Source organism: Schistocerca cancellata, chromosome 2, assembly GCF_023864275.1.
Source record: "Schistocerca cancellata isolate TAMUIC-IGC-003103 chromosome 2, iqSchCanc2.1, whole genome shotgun sequence".
NCBI lineage: Eukaryota > Metazoa > Arthropoda > Insecta > Orthoptera > Acrididae > Schistocerca > Schistocerca cancellata.
In genome coordinates, this window is record NC_064627.1 from 79,990,518 (window position 1) to 80,007,064 (window position 16,547).

The window sequence follows — 16,547 nt, forward strand, 5'->3', positions numbered from 1 at the left end:
CCGTGCGCTTTCAAAGGGACCATCCCGGAATATGCCTGAAGCGGTTCAGGGAAATCACGGAAAACTTAAATCAGGACGACAGGACTCGGATCTGAACCGTCGTCCTCCCGAATGCGAGTCCAGTGTGCTAACCGCTGCGCCGCCTCGCTCGATAATTAACAATGAAACCCACTTGTTTTACAATTTGCAGTATCTCGTTTCAGCGTAAACCATAATTGAAAATTTATCACAAACACATCGCCATTATTATTAAATGTCGCTCACATGTAAACTGAAGGTCGAGTGGGAGAAAGGAAAGGAAAGAAAAGGGAAAAGTGAAAACCAGTACGGGAGAGGGATTGGAACGCAGGATCTGCTGCTTACCAAGCATGTGCAGTAACCACTGTGCCACCCAGGACCCAGCAGTCATCAAGCCTGCGCGGATTATCTCGGCGTTCTTCAGGGCCGACACACATTCCGGCCAAACGCCACCTGCCTACATTGCTCTGTCCATTTCTTCCAAGCTCTCTATACTAAGATTCCTGCAGAAAGTCGGACGTACTCACGCATCTGCACTTGATCCATTGCCCATCGAGGCAAATCAATTATATGAGTGCGTTGTGTCTGTTCTTCCGAGCATTTTCGAAAGAACAGACACCACCCATTCATATAAATGTCACTTAATAACGCATCAACGATACAAGCCTTCAAGATGGAATATGACAACCAAGAACGGCATAAAACGTATAACCCTTAAGAGCTGTCGTAATGAGTAACATCGTGGATTCTGGAGGCGGAAGTTGTTGGTCGACATCCCGCTGCATGCCATTTTTTTCATATTAGCGTTGTTAGCACATACTGTTACTGTCTTACGATTGTAACATAAGGGTGTTCTACATTACTGGATGTTATTTACATCCAGTCAGATCTGAGAACCAAGGATGAAATAAATATTTTACGAGTAAGTGGCTAGGCAGGAACGTAACAGGACATTAGAAACTGCTATGGCTAAAAAAGGAGCATAAATAAAATTCACTTCCTTCCTTTTCACTAATATTTGGCTCTTAATTTCCGAATATAAGCCACTTTTGGAGTGTATGGTTTGGCAGGAACCTAACGGACAATTTGCATTGAGCATTATCATTCATATTCCTCCTTCTGGCAAATATTCCGCTGTTTATTTACGAATGTGAGGCTTCTTCCAAGAGTGTGGGTAGGCAGAAAGCTAAGATTACGGCTTTAAATGCTGCGACTACAACGACCTGCAATAAAATTTGTACTCTTTCTTCCCACAAATATTTCTCTCAATATTTCCGAATATGTAGCGACTTCCGAGTGAGTGGTTATAGAGGAACCTGTGAGGAAAGCTGAGAGTGAGTCGAGGAGCAATAACATTCATATTCTTCCCTGTTGTCGATATTGACGTCAAAATGACGTCACGTTTGCGGTAACTCTTGTGAAACGAGCATTACCCCAAACATATCGACAAGAGGGGGACACAAGAAGTTGTGCATCAAAAAATACGGACACAAATAGCTGAAAACGTTAACATATTTCGGTTAAAGGCGCTTCAGTCTGAAACCGCGTGACCGCTACGGTCGCAGGTTCAAATCCTGCCTCGGGCGTGGATGTGTGTGATGTCCTTAGGTTAGTTAGGTTTAAGTAGTTCTAAGTTCTAGGGGACTTATGACCACAGATGTTGAGTCCCATAGTGCTCAGAGCCATTTGAACCATTTTTTCGATAACATATTTCATTATTTTCCAAGATGCTACTCCAGGCGGGTGTAAAAATGAATATGCGCAACAGAAAATAATAAACGCTAAAACGATGATTTGGCCCTGTCTGACTATCCCCTGAAGCAGATCTACTAAATAAAAAACGTTGTTGCTCAATATATACTTATTATAGTTTAAAGTCAACCCATTAAGTATAATTGTCTGTATTTCCTAACTTAAATTATTTATCATTTGCCCAACTCAGCCCCTTATCATGACTGCGCAGTCTCATATCACTAACGTGAAACGACTGACATAATCTACGTACCAAACACTAGAAGACACTACTTTCAAAGATGATCTATGGTGGTGTATAACCTCAGTGGAAATAAACTAACGTGATCACAGCTGTTTAGCTCTATAGCCCTAACAAGCCGAAACAATTTGCGTTATCACCGTATGTACTGCGTCCGGTGTGTCGAAGTGATGGTTCTCGTACTCGTCTGCGAATATGGAAGAACTCCAGCCGAAAATAAAGTCTTTCAAACACTAGGACGGTAGGAGGTGGTCCTCTGATTAATATACTCTTCTCCTCCCTGTGTGCTACAGACGAGAACTCCCAGCCACAAGGACGGAGTTCAGATAACACCTCAATGTAAGTATAGGCAGAAGAAGTGCTCTCAATTAATGAATGATGCGTACTCAATGACGACTTACAACCTGGAGGGGAAGTCCAGAATCGTACAGGTTCGCAAACAGTACAATGCTTAACTGTTCTAATACTCTCCTGATAGCAAAGACAGCAAGTCCGTCTGCACCAACATAGATGATACCGAACGACCGCCACACACGGGCGCTCACAGCGGAAGGCCTCGCCTCTCCACCTCTGGTTTCCCAGCAAGGCTTGGCTCCCCACCCTCGTAATTCCGAAAACGAATCATATTCCCGAAAACATGGAATAATCTCCCTCTCTACAGATTCTACCTATACTCATACAATGGTACGCTTCTGAGTAAAAATCCTTGGACATAACCCAGCCTGCGTTGTTTCTGTGGTGACACTTCTTCGTCCCTCTCATCTGCGTCCAAGATTTGCAGAGGTCCTGCTACAATAGCGACCAGCCGTCACTCTATTGTGCTCCAGGGCTCAGGTGCCACGACGTCCGTCTATCTACGTCCTGTTTTTAAGCAAGACCAAAACCAGTGTGGGCCTTCCACCCACAGCTTGATTTCTGCATGCCATTTCATCTCCACTGGCATTCCAACCTCCATTAGTATAGGCAATCATTCATTACGACGTTGTGTTAATAAACACACTTTGTCACCTTTCATGCAATAAGCGTTAACAATTATTTACAAAGTGTACGTGACAATGTCAGTCTCCTTTAAATATTCATTTGTGATGTACAACCTATCAAATGATACCTAATTGTGGTTTTATTTCACAGCAAAGTATGTGGATGAGTGCTTCTAAGGTGCGAAATTATGGACACCTTACAACACCCCCTCCTAACGAACTACTACGGTGGGGTAGTTCTTACAGTATTATCTCGTGCAGTAAAAAAACATTTAACCATCAATTGTTTGTACAAGCGAACTAATAATATGAGGGCAGAGGAACACTTGTATCATACGTTCTTCTACAGTCATTCTGCATTGATTCATGGGTTTACCGCCATAAATTTACTTATTAAATGTTTATTATAATCTGTCAGCCCCTTATGTTTTGAACACTGTTCTGTGATGTGACAATTGGAATGTACAATATCAAAAGAAATAAAACGAACGTTACAAAACTTTTATTCTCTTTAAAAAATGGAAATTCCCATCTTTCTTTAGACTTAAGGCCCACGCTCTCTGTCATTCACCCATCCCTGAGTAGCAGAAATTAGAAATGAGTAATTATCCCACACAGTCACGGTTCGCAAACATAGCCATGATGGCCGAAAATAACAGTGAAGGACATCACATCATTATCAAGGAGAATGACAAACAATACTTTTACATGAATAGATACACAAATATTTTTTTAAGACTACGCTGAAAAATAAGTACAAAATTTTTACACAGTGATAGATACCGGAAACTGTTAGTTTTTGAGTGTAACTGCTCAGTGTTCACTACATTTTGCACCTTTTTTTTTATCGTGAGTCACTCACTGATTCAGATTTCACAACACACTTTCATCTTCATTTGTGTACGGGATGGAAGCTATAGTTTTTGTGAATATTAGGACGTGAAAATTGTTCGAGATCGGTCATGTTGCCTTTACAAGTCAGTCTTTGGACCCTCAGCCCATTGTCATCCAATCAGGTTACCAGACTAAGTGGGTGTATGTTTTGAAACAGCCAAGTTTTCGTCGAATTTGCACACAATGTGATGGAGCTACAGTCAGGTAGGATCTTTATAGGTTGCCTAGAATTCTTCTGCATCGACTAGGAGAAGTGTAATTGTACCTAGTCTTCAGTGCTTTGTGTTCCTTCTTTTATTATATTTGTATTCCTACTCTTCTGTCCTTCATGTCTCTTCTTTCTCTTGATATTACTATTGTAATTTGGATAAGGATATCGGTAATTGTGGACAGGTAGGTTATCTGTTTGATGATACTATACATGGAACTTGAGCCTTTGTGTGGGACTCACATACCTCAGGAGTGAATGACAGGTGACTGACTGCTACAAATTTTGATGTTTATCAGCCTCTGTCTGGTGGAGGACTGCAGAAGAAAAGCAAAAATAGTTGACAGTTCCGAACAGCTGTTAGCAGTTGCACTGCAGGCTTAAGTGACTGCATTATGTGTGCAATTGGTTTATCTCGTCTCCATCGTGTAGTACAACGGTAGAGACAAGTCATTGGTGGCCGTTTAAACACCACCTCTGCTGCGCTGGCCACATTACCTGGTACACCATTGTCTGCAGGTCTCCAGTTAGCCGATGAATAGCCCGAGTCCGCATCCTGCTTGGTAGCGTCCATTGCTTCCGGTCCATTCCATCCGCACCTCGCACTGTTGCTTCCAGTGTGACTCACGAAGTTTTTTGTTTGTTCATCCTGTGTCCAATAATGGCCACAACTAGTTTCCGATTTACATCAAACACTATACAATACATAACACAAAATTATTGACATTTATGAAACATAAAATATTAAGATGAATCCACTAGTGAGGTCATTTATCTTTACATTTATTATTGTTCGAGTTGTACAATCAGCCAATACATTCAAGTATTTACTATTATTATTTTGATCCAAATGTCATGTACAAAGTTAATGCTAATTATAAACCTATGTCAATGAATTAGTAAGTATTTGTCGGCACCTGTATACCTATAAAATACACGTTCATTACTTGTTTATACAATAACAGAATTATACTCATCACCAGACCCAATGTAAGTAATTGCAAATACTACTTGTTACTATTTGTTAAACTACTGGCCAGTAGGATATTTATGCTAGCCTAACTACTAAACTATTCAAGAAGCTACTCTGTCGTTGGGCACCACAAGATCGTCCAATCTCATGGCTCTTGGTTTTGTCGTGGATGTCATCATGAATATTTGTGAACAATAAAGTGCACGTCTGCACATACAAACATACACAAATGAATGATTAGGAAGGCCACTTCTTCATTTCATGCATCTGGCATGCTTCCTGTGGACAATCATTCTACATAACAAGTTTAGTGCAATTACTGATAGCTTCTTTAATCACACTTTTACATACCATTTCTTATGGTTTTACTCAGTAAGACCTTCTCTGTCGCTGTCCTTTCTTCCGGAGCTGCTGCTGTTGCCTTTCTCTGATGTTCTCCTCTTATATCGTTACTAAAGTTATTTTTTATTTTGACTAGTGGTACCTGCTAATATAAAGATTTTAGTGCATTATATAAAGTCGCTGCTCATCAACACGACTGCCATGTCCTTATGTATTACCTCTGAGTCATATGCTTTGAACGAACAGCTTCGTATTTTCCTTTAATACATTGTACGTGTCTGTCCCCTTATTGCACTTCCATTTCACGTCGCTCACATTCAAATAACACATGGAGCTGGCCGCCTATTCAGTTCCCGTTTCTCTGAATGGAGACAAATCATACTTGGACGACACACCTGCGTGTCACCGCAAATCCTACTAGCAAGTCACTCATTTATGATCCCCCTGCTAAACATATAAAACAGACAATTTTAACTACTGACATTCTCTGGTAATGCGATCCACAGCAATTGGTCAACAATTTTTATCTATCACACATCTTTACAACATTTTTGCAATACCACACATTTCTCAATTTTACTTTATTCCTTCATGGACAGATAGCACATCTTAAACTCTAAACTCCTTCTAAAATTGTACACTCAGCTTGCTGTGCTCATAGTTATAGCCTACACAAAGAAACATATCCTAATTATCTTACCCACGATACCCCGCACTTTCATGTACTGTAGTACCTCTTTTAACATGGTAATATTATAGAAAATTTGATAAATCTACATATCCCTCCAGTGTAATAATTTGCTGACTATATAGATTGTACTTTACTTTCACCATACAAGCTCATTTCAATTCTCCCCATTTATTCTATGTCACTTTGGCACACTCTCCCAGGATTAGGTGGTCAAATTTCAATTGATTGTTCCCGATTCCTTTAGTTATTCACTCCACCCCATCCTTGGTCTCAGTGTCTGCGTTTTTCTCGCGCCTGATGCTCGTTGAAAGCGAACTCCTCCTTTCTTAGGATACCCTTGAATCCTTCTACATCATTTCAACATCGGCTGACGAGCGTTTTCTGGTAGGAAATTGACAGCTTCATGTAACACAATCTTATGATCTCAGGCGATGTGCATGGGTCGTCCTAATACTGATTTCTTGGTAAGTTTTCGAAATACTGCACTGGACTACGGAACCCTGAACTCTCCAAGTCTCTGATCATCATTATTTCCTGCTTGATCCTGTCCTGTGTCTCCTTGGACCAGCATTTGTTTAAAAATGTGTCAGGAAACTCTTCGTATGAAGTGCACGTTTTGCAATGTTCCGCATGCATTCGGCCGTTGTTCCCTTGATATGTGAACATACGAAGTCCAGTTTCTACATCAGAGGCCAGTGAGGAGGTAATGATAAATCAAACTGTCCAATGAAAGTTTTCGGGTGTAAAACATTACTCTCATCTTTGTAATGCTGAAATTTTCAGCCAGAGATAAAATGCTTAAAATCGAAAATTTCATTAAACTTTCTTCCCGCTCGGCATACCACATTCTCACTTGGCGCTAACGTTTGCTGTCTACCGTTACCTTGGTTATCCCCTCGCCTATCCCTGTCACGTTTTCCCCTCTGGAAAAATATTCCGTGGTGCGCATTATCGGATAACAATTATGCATATGAAATCTTTCATCGCTGTTCTCCGTATTCGCAATTTGCGATCCAGTCGTGCCCTGTGTAGTTGCGGGGCCCATATCTCTAGCGATATTTCGTTGCAATGCAGATACGCTTTCACTCAGTAGTTGACGATCAACTCTTACATTCGAGCACATTCTAATGTCGTCTGGGCTTGGACATGATCGTGAAGAGTTTGAACTGGCTCATTCGGTTTCTGTTGTTTCCAAATCGCCTACAATTTTTTTCTAAGAGGTGATTTTTGCCTCGGTTGCGACCTGACTTCCTGATATAATTGTTAATTTTGCTTTCAATGTTATGTTTAAATTGGGAGATCTACGCGGCCAATGCCTTATTTGGTGGAATTTCTATCTTTTGCAGCTGCGTTATTTCTACTTGTTTCACGCGCCTCTGCAACTTCGTTAATGCGCCTCTACCTATGGTTGTCGTGTTTTGGGTCGTCTCTAATGTTTCAACAGCAATCTGCTTTGCACCCCTTGCTAGTAATCGTGCCTCGTTCGCGGTTCTTCTGACATCCGCAGCCTCTCGTTCTAGTTTCGTTCGGAGCGTCACTACGTCATTTTTCACTTCCCTCGTCTCATCTTTTATTGACTGAATTTCGACACTAACGTTCTGAATTTTGCTTCCCATTACTGAGGTCACCTTCTGCATTCCAGCACTGACGTTTTGGATTTTACTTCCCATTTCTGAGCGTATTCATGATTCCCTCTTTTTATTTGTTCTGCCAGTTCAACGCGTACTTCATCATTCCTCCCTTTTTATTTGCTGTCCCAATTCAGAGCTGACCCCTTGACTTTTATTTCCCATTTCCTTTAGCTATGCAATGATGTCCAACAAACCTGTGTTATCTAAATCTTCTCTCTTATTGTGGCTTCCACTTTCTCTACTCCTAGGTGATCTTCTGCCCTTTTCCCTTTCCCTTTCTTGGTATTCAAAACGTCACACCGCGTGCCCTTGATATGGTGCCACGTGACGATGTCACTCATGGCGAGCTTCCACAATTCTTATCTGTTCTGCGTTCACTTGGACTCCCTACATTATAGTCCCGTATTTTTACGATTGCCTCAGTGTGTTTCTGTTCCTCGTCTATGCTATCAGATTGCCCATCGCGGGCTTGACTGTGTCTATCATCCTCATAAAATTCCCTTGGATCGGTATTCCCCTTACCAGGGCCTTCTGCTGCTAACATAGCTAACTCTTTCTCATCCCATAGGCTTTCTTCACTACCCCGTGTATCTGCCATTTCTATATTGTTACAAATAGTGCTCTGTTGTGCTACTAAGCACGCTTTCGTCCTAGTTAACATGGACTGATCCCTGATAACAGCTCTCTCTTAAAGGTACACAATCTACGCTACCTACATTTGTATGTAACACAAAATATCTACAACAAAGAAGCTACACTAATGGCAGCGTCGTGAATGAGCAGTGTCGTTACAAGCAGAATAGAATGAAAAATAACATGACAAAAATCAATAAATTGCAGCCTGCGGCCTTCAATGAACTGTGGATGAAGCCCGACCAACAGGCATTACATGCATTGACCAAAAATGATTGTGCATTGAGAATGGCTGGTTTCTAGCTGAGATCTAGATCTGCCAATGAAATTTAAAAAAGACGACTGACAGCCGAAATCTATTATCAATATAACAGTCGTCGCGTGCAACAGCCCTCTGAATGGAGGTTACTTGGTAAAACTTTATCTGAAAAGCAATAGGATGTCAGTGTGGGTACAAATGCAGATAACGATCTTATCTCAAGGTCACTGATTAGGATTCCAGTGTCTGGCTACACGCTTTTACTAGTTGTATTCAAGTTTCAAGTTCACACCCCACTGCCCTCTCCATGGGGAACTACCGCCAATTGATCAAGGGGGCCCCGTATCTCACACACGCACCTTAGGCAAGTGGCCTGTTTATACACCAATCGAGACGTAACCCTAAGAGGTCACATGATATAACATCGTTGGGAAATTCCTAACCAATGGGAGCACATTGAAATGGTGGGAAAGCCATCACTCTCCTCTCTGGATCAAAATAACTCTAGCTCCTCTATCATTTCTCAAACATTATAACTCCTTAAATTTCGTAGAACTCTTCCTTTAAGGCCTCTACATCCAGGGAAGAAGTTCAGTTTTGTTAAAAACAACTTAATATTAACATTAAATCTACAGTGGTAGGCTTGAAAATGATGACAATTTTATACAACTAATTAACTAACGGTTTATTATTAGGAGTATCTATTTTGAAATATAATTTTTAAAATAATATGCAAACCATTCACCTCGTCTTACATCAGACCGATGACCTACTTGTTTTGGGGTGTTATTCCGAAAGAATTATCATCCACATATCTGGATGCGAGGGAGTCTTCTTAAACGTACGTTATTACGCTATGTGTATCGTCACCTTTCACCCAGTCGATGAAACTGTATCCATACAAAGTATCTTGGGATTGCTGAAGATTATCTTCGCAAACTCTTGGTGTAGTCAGTGCATGTGGGATTTGGAGAGGACCAGAACACACATACCGACATTGACAGGCTTCATGAACTGCACTGAAACTTTGGCCATCTCCACAGGCACTACTCCTTCACTGAACAAGTGCTGAACAACATTTTGCATCTTCGTGAGTTAGCCGCTACTTTAATGTCGAATATGAGGTCACCAGTCGGGACATGCTTGTTATTGGTGATCGCATGGACAATATTGATGCACATTTAATGATTGTCACATTACTACGCAATCTTGCTAACAGGACAGCGTTATTGCAAGAAGCACAGTTGCACGCCACGCACGGGCGCCTTACACATATTCTGCTCCCATTGGAACGATTTTTCATATGTTTGAAAGAAATCCAAATTGCCGCTCCAGCGGCTTTTCGAACTTATGAAACCAGCAAGGAAGGAAAATGGTTCAAATGGCTCTGAGAACTATGGGACTTAACATCTATGGTCATCAGTCCCCTAGAACTTAGAACTACTTAAACCTAACTAACCTAAGGACAGCACACAACACCCATTCATCACAAGGCAGAGAAAATCCCTGACCCCGCCGGGAATCGAACCCGGGAACCCGGGCGTGGGAAGCGAGAACGCTACCACACGACCACGAGGTGCGGACAGCAAGGAAGGAGTACTTGACTATGTACTATCGCTTGGCTACCGTTACGAGCCAGCAGAGAGAACTCACCTGGAATTTATCGTTTAAATAATGCTAACTTGTAGAGGAAGCGATTTTGAGTGCTTTGCAGTACACGCATACCCAGTAGCCTGGGAGTCTTTGTCGAAATACGTCCGATTAAACGTGCAGGAGATCTTACTAGACCCACCAGACCGACACAGACATCTGTTAATGTCGACATAAGAGTTGTTATGTTGTCCCACCGGACCGGTTACCATGTGCGGCTCGAAGTTAGTGTATACAGTGCCGAAGTCTTGCAAGTTCCTGTTGTTTCGTCGCGAGAAGGGGGCCGCGGAATGCCCTAAGGGAGTGTTGTCGGAGGAGGGGGAATACTTCCATCAGCCAGGACAGCACTGGTTATATTTGGTGGCAGAACCGATAGTCATTATTTGTACATGTTACAAGCAGGGTAAGTTAGATTGCAGACAAAGGATAGTTCTGCGATGTCATGGATTAATACACAATTGAACTCGTTGTGAGATATGTGGGTCTGCTTTCCACTTGCCAGCTGCTATAATTGGAGACAGAGCCGTCAGTATATGCAGATGACTTACCTTCCTCCGTTTTGTTCCCCAACACCTTTCCTTTCTCAACGATATGATCGACGATGACCAGCTCATCTCTCCGGATCAAATGATCGCCACTCAACATGGAGTGCGCGTGAAAAGCTATAAAAGTACGCAGCAGCAGCAGTTGGTAGTCATTGGTTCATCAACGTCAGTCGTTTGTGTATTCCTTGTGGTGATTGGAGTTCCACATTTCTTTATTTCTTGTTCAAGAGAGGAGTTGTCCAAGACAGTGTAATGAGTGAACAGTCACGAAGGCAAAGACCAAGCGTGCTCAAGGGCCATAATGAATAATGGTGTATAAGATGGAGAACTTTGGTGTAATTAGTAGTAACAAGCCACAGTACATAGATTCAATGGAAGTGAACCATGTAAATATGTTACAGGTTCATTATTGGTAGAGGGTTCAAAACCTTGTAAATAGTGTCAAGTGTAAATAGATGTAGAAGCAGAACATGGGGATGCATTCTTTCTATATAAGAGGCAATATGGAAGGTCCAATAATTAGGGTGATGAAGTTAGTTAAAGGGAAGTGATTTACAGAAATGAAGGTAGTTAAAGCGTGAGGCAATACTGGGAGCCAGATGTTGTATGTGTGTTATATTCTGTTGCACAGCTCAGTGGTATGGTACTGTGACGTGGGTCAGCAGAGCGCCGAGTTAAGCAAGACGGAGGAGAACAGTGTCTCACCAACCAGTGGAGGACGTGACCAGAAGAGGCTCACTGCACGCCAGGGTGTCAGCACTGAGGGTGGTAATCGGATCAGTTACGGTAGCCGAGCAACGCCAGAATATTCCACCGACCTACTGCGGAGGAAGAACTGCAGACATCAGCAGCAGAAAGCTGTATTTTAAGTCTAGCAGCCGGCTCGCCATCATCATAATAACACAGAGCTTTTGTCACTCGGCGCCGCCACCAGTTCGGAGTCATCACTGAATCGCAGTTATCGTAATAGTCATCGTTGTAACGCAAGTCATCGCCTAGGACAGGGGCGGGCAGGAATTCTGCACGTGTGCGGTGCACATGCACGTGTGCAGTTAACAGGTGTTCTGCGCGCACACAGGGGCAAGCTGGCCACCCGCTTCTCTCCCCTCCCCGCCATACCGTCTCAACGCTTCTCCCTTTGTAATGCGTTTTGTTTCCTGGCCTGCTTTATTGAATGAAGGAATAAGGTTAGTAGGAGTGCTTGAAAGTAATCGTGGTTTGAAAGAGTACCTATTACCTACGATACGTTTTATTTAATTATCACAGGTGGAGTTTACAATACGTTTAATGTCTGGAACAAAATTTCTACATACAGACAAACGCAAACAGTTACGTAAATTTTCATTATTGATGTTTGCTCTTAACCGAGACTTTCATAACAGAAAAAAATCTCTCACAAACGTATGTCGAGCGAAACATTGACATTATCTTCATGGCTTCACGATGGAGACGAGGAAACTCTTGCTGTGGAAAGTCGTGATAAAAATCTATTACACGTCTTGCCAAAAGGAACTTGTCTCTCAGACGAGAATTACGCTGTAGATCTATTACTTCCATTTGCAAACAGGGATGAATATCATCTACAGAAACAGCAGATTGTCTCGAGAACTATTCAAAACGTTGTGATAAGTAAGATATATCCCCAAATCGCTTGAGCAATTCCTCTTTTATTGCACCAAGAACGGCAACATACTGAAATTTATTATAATGGCGTTCAATATTAAACTTCCGCTGACCAGCCAGAATACTGTCACATATTATACATAACCTAATTTCACGTTTTTGCACAGAGAAAAAAATGATTCTCCCATTCCTTTTTAAAAGATAGCAAATCTCCAGTTCTCCGTTTCCTTGATTCACTCAGCATTTTCCAGTTATTGAAATACAACGTTCACTACGTAGTGCTCGCTTCGCTTCAACGTCCGCATCTTAGCCTGGTACTACACTGCAGCAACCTGCTGGCTGTCGCCACTGCCCCTGACGACGATTGCACGCGAGCAGCACACGTGCAGCGCTGTGTGCTCATGAGCCGCGTGCAACGTTTGCCCGCCCCTGGCCTAGGAGGTGCCAGACTGACGCTGCTGCTGTGCTGCTGTAGTCATCACATTGCAGCCTCCTGTAACACGAGTCAGCGCCTGGGGTGCGTGTGGTAACGCACTGTCACCAGCGTCCTGGGTCGCTACCTTCAAGAACACTGTGACTGGGGACAGAATTGGGCACGCTGATCCGCCGACATCAGACAGCGGCCGCCGAGGATGATCGCTGACCGAGGGCGCTGACCTGTACCACTGCCGCCACGCCCCCAAGCCGCGTTCACAACAGTGGCCCGGGGTGCTTGATTCCAGCCGCCACAGTACGATGCAGCAAGGCCGCAGCGCCGCTCGCGAAGCAGCGGACTGCAGTAACGACAGCGGGCGGGGTGTGGGCGTCCGCCGGCCACATTCGTCACAGCCGTGAACATTACGAGCGGAAGCAAACCTCGCCCAGAGGGCCCACAGTGTACTGCAGCTGATTAATAAATGTTCTTATTCTGTCATCAGGAGCCGTCCGTGGACACGCTCCCATCATCCACTTCCTCGGGCCCAGCAGATGATCAATGCTTGAATTCGGCGATGGACAGTGGAGTCCTGTGCCTGTGTACAGTAATGTATACCAACATCTTTATTGTTGGAAATTAATTTAATTAATTCTGGGGGTAAGTGCTCAGACTGTCTTGCAGTATTTTCTGTGTTTTAATAAATCGCTTTGTATTTTAATAAATTGGTTTGGGTTTTTAATAAACACGCTAATAAATTTCTTGTTCTAGTATCCTTCCACTCAACACCAGCTCCCTACCACACTGCAATGGTGGCAGAGCATGGTTCTGATCGAGTGGCAGGTTTCTGATCGTGTTTAGTGATAGGGCTGGATTTCAGGATTAAGATTTTGAGGAACAGTTTACTGTGTCACACATTTTTGTCACAACTTTATACGTTACCGGAGGTAGATAATGGATTTCTTATTTGACAAAGGAACAGATTAACTATGAGCTAGCCATCCGTGGGAAAAATCAGGAAGGCAGAGCGACTCATTTGGCGCAGCGTCTGTGCGGCCAGCGGGTCAAGGCTGACGTCGTAGGCGAGATATGTGGACATATGCACCCCCACCTGCAATTTTTGCCGGGCAGTGTGCCAACACGCGCGTAAGTATTTCGCGTTCAAGCGCCGATAAATGATCTTGTTAATCGTCTTGGAAACCTTAGCATCATTAATTCGGTCCTTAAACAAGAAGCACTGACTGAAAAGTTAAAGGATAAAGTAATTAAGCTTCAAACTGAAGGTAGTCTCTTGAATTGGCAAGTGAAAGGTGTCAAGGAAGAGGATCATGATCCCAAGGAAGATCATTTATCGTTCTAAGGTAGTCGATGCTGTGGTCGAGAATAGTTTAGGTAAACGGGATTTATTTAGTAAATTGCCTAATCCTCGTATGAGTGTGCTTCAGAGCAGTTTGTCCAGTAGATTTCATTATGAGCTTGTTAATCATTGTGTTTATCGCGTCCAAGTGCATGGGGATAGTGTGGCCCAATATACTGAGGGGATTAGAATAGCAGTTACCGCATTGTGTCTTAATGTTCCCAAAGTAGATGTTGTGAAGAATATTATTGAGTGAATGTGTCCTCAGGATCAGTGAGGAGTACTCTTTGTTGATCGGCCACGTAGTTTTCCGGATCTGCATATGTTTGTGGTCAATGCTGAGAAGTTTCGTTTTAGCGACGTGAGGCGTGGTGACACTCGTAATGATCCCGGCTTAGTGGTCGGAAAAACTGTAGGTAGGGAGAGTCTACCAGAGTATAGAGCCACTAGGACAGGGGCATGTATTCGTTACAAAATGATGGCACAGTTCCTGCGTGAATGTCCAGTGCGGCGGGAGGAAGGAAAGCAGAGCTAACGCCAGAAGCGTGCAGGTTTCTGCGGGCGTCTGCTCAGATTAATTAAAAGAAAGCGAATAAACAGAGCGTCCAGTCATTCTAATCTGCCCTCTGTGTGCACCACGCTAGGTCAGGAACCTATTTGTGCTCTGTTAGATTCTGTGAGCTGCCTCTTGTCCTATCCGTGAATCCTGTTATCGTAGGTTTCCTCGAATTTGCAAATTTCCTAGGCTTAAACAGTCTCACCTTAAGTGTCGGAGGGTCAACGGCGGTGTAAGCTCAATTCTAGGGAATGGTTAAACCGACGAAGAATAACCTAGCGAAGAAGGAAATTACCTTCCTGGGTCCCTTTGTTTCTGCCAATAGAGTAAGGATAGACCAAGAGCGCACCAAATCCTGTTTCCAGTGTTAAATAATAAGGAGATTCGTCAGGGTTACAAACTTTTTTCGAAAATTTGTGCAGAATTTCGCACAACAGGCAGCTCATCCCCCCCCTCCCCTTTCCCACGCACTCTCCCAGATAAACTGAGGCGGAATGGAAAAACATTTGTTTGGGGTGAATTACCCGAAGTGTCATCTTTCTGTGGGCATTATAATTTCACATTCCTCGTAAAACTCCAGGACGCAACTAAACCGATGAGGCAGAACGGTGATTATTCAATTCATGCAAGCACTCTGAATATTGATGATACGATCCAGAAGAAAAAGTTGAGCGTGAGCACAACGTTCAGAACAAAAAACGAAAGCAAAAAGTAGCTGGAGCCCTCTACTTTTCAAAATTAATGTCATCGCCCCAGACTTGCATATTTGCTTTAACACCTCGGAGGATAGAAGCAACATTATGTATGCGTAAAATGCTCACCTACTTTCTGCCCAGTTGTCAAAACTTTGTGGTACAGGTCATTTTTCCCATAGGTGCCTCATGTCTTTTGCAAGAGAGAAAATTTTGAAATGCACGTCTCTGACTGCTCAAATCAGGAAGCGGTAGGTCTGAAAATGCCTACTCAGTGTAAACTGCTCTTCCAATTTAAGGACGCTCATCACCAGGAGTAGTGTCTGTCGTATAGGCTGATTTGCAGTGCCTCCTAACTCCCTTGGAGCCTTGTGAAGGAGATCCCACTGCTTCCCATACTTCCTTCACAGAATGTTGCCGTATACTCGTATAATACCAGTCGCAACAAAATCGAGTTATATGTCGGGTATAATACAGAGAGATGGTGGGTCTCTGAACCCGAAAATCTCATATAGGAAGCTGATCGATTTCATAGCATTTATCGCAACATTTCTATGACAAAATAGCAGGAGACGGACACATAAGCAGTCAGTTAATATTCGTATTTGCGTATTTGTGTAGACAAGCGGAGACTCCTCATAGAGACCACTGTTATCTATGAGCGAACTTCTGCAGCGGAGCTCACAACACCAGCTCTTTGAAGTACCCACTGCCAAGATACTTACCGGCCTCCTTTCACATTTAGAGCAGTTACGATGCTCACTTTGTCGTCGAGAAATTGGATGACTTCGGCTTGAAAGATGAGAAGGTCAACATCGTTCCCGACACCGTTCAAAAGTACATCCCGTGTTCAAGGAAATTTCACCAATAATACTGCTCTGCATTCTGGGTTTTTCTAAGTTTGATGCACGCCTCTCGTCAGAGACATGCCGAGACATTTTATGAGGAGAACATACAAATTACCAGAGACACATATTCCAATGGTGCCAACTTTCAGCTTGTGACGAAGAAGGGAGCTTTGTCATACGATTATGTGGATTTAATGGAGAGACTCCACCAAACCACGTTGCCTGACATAACCACATTCCCC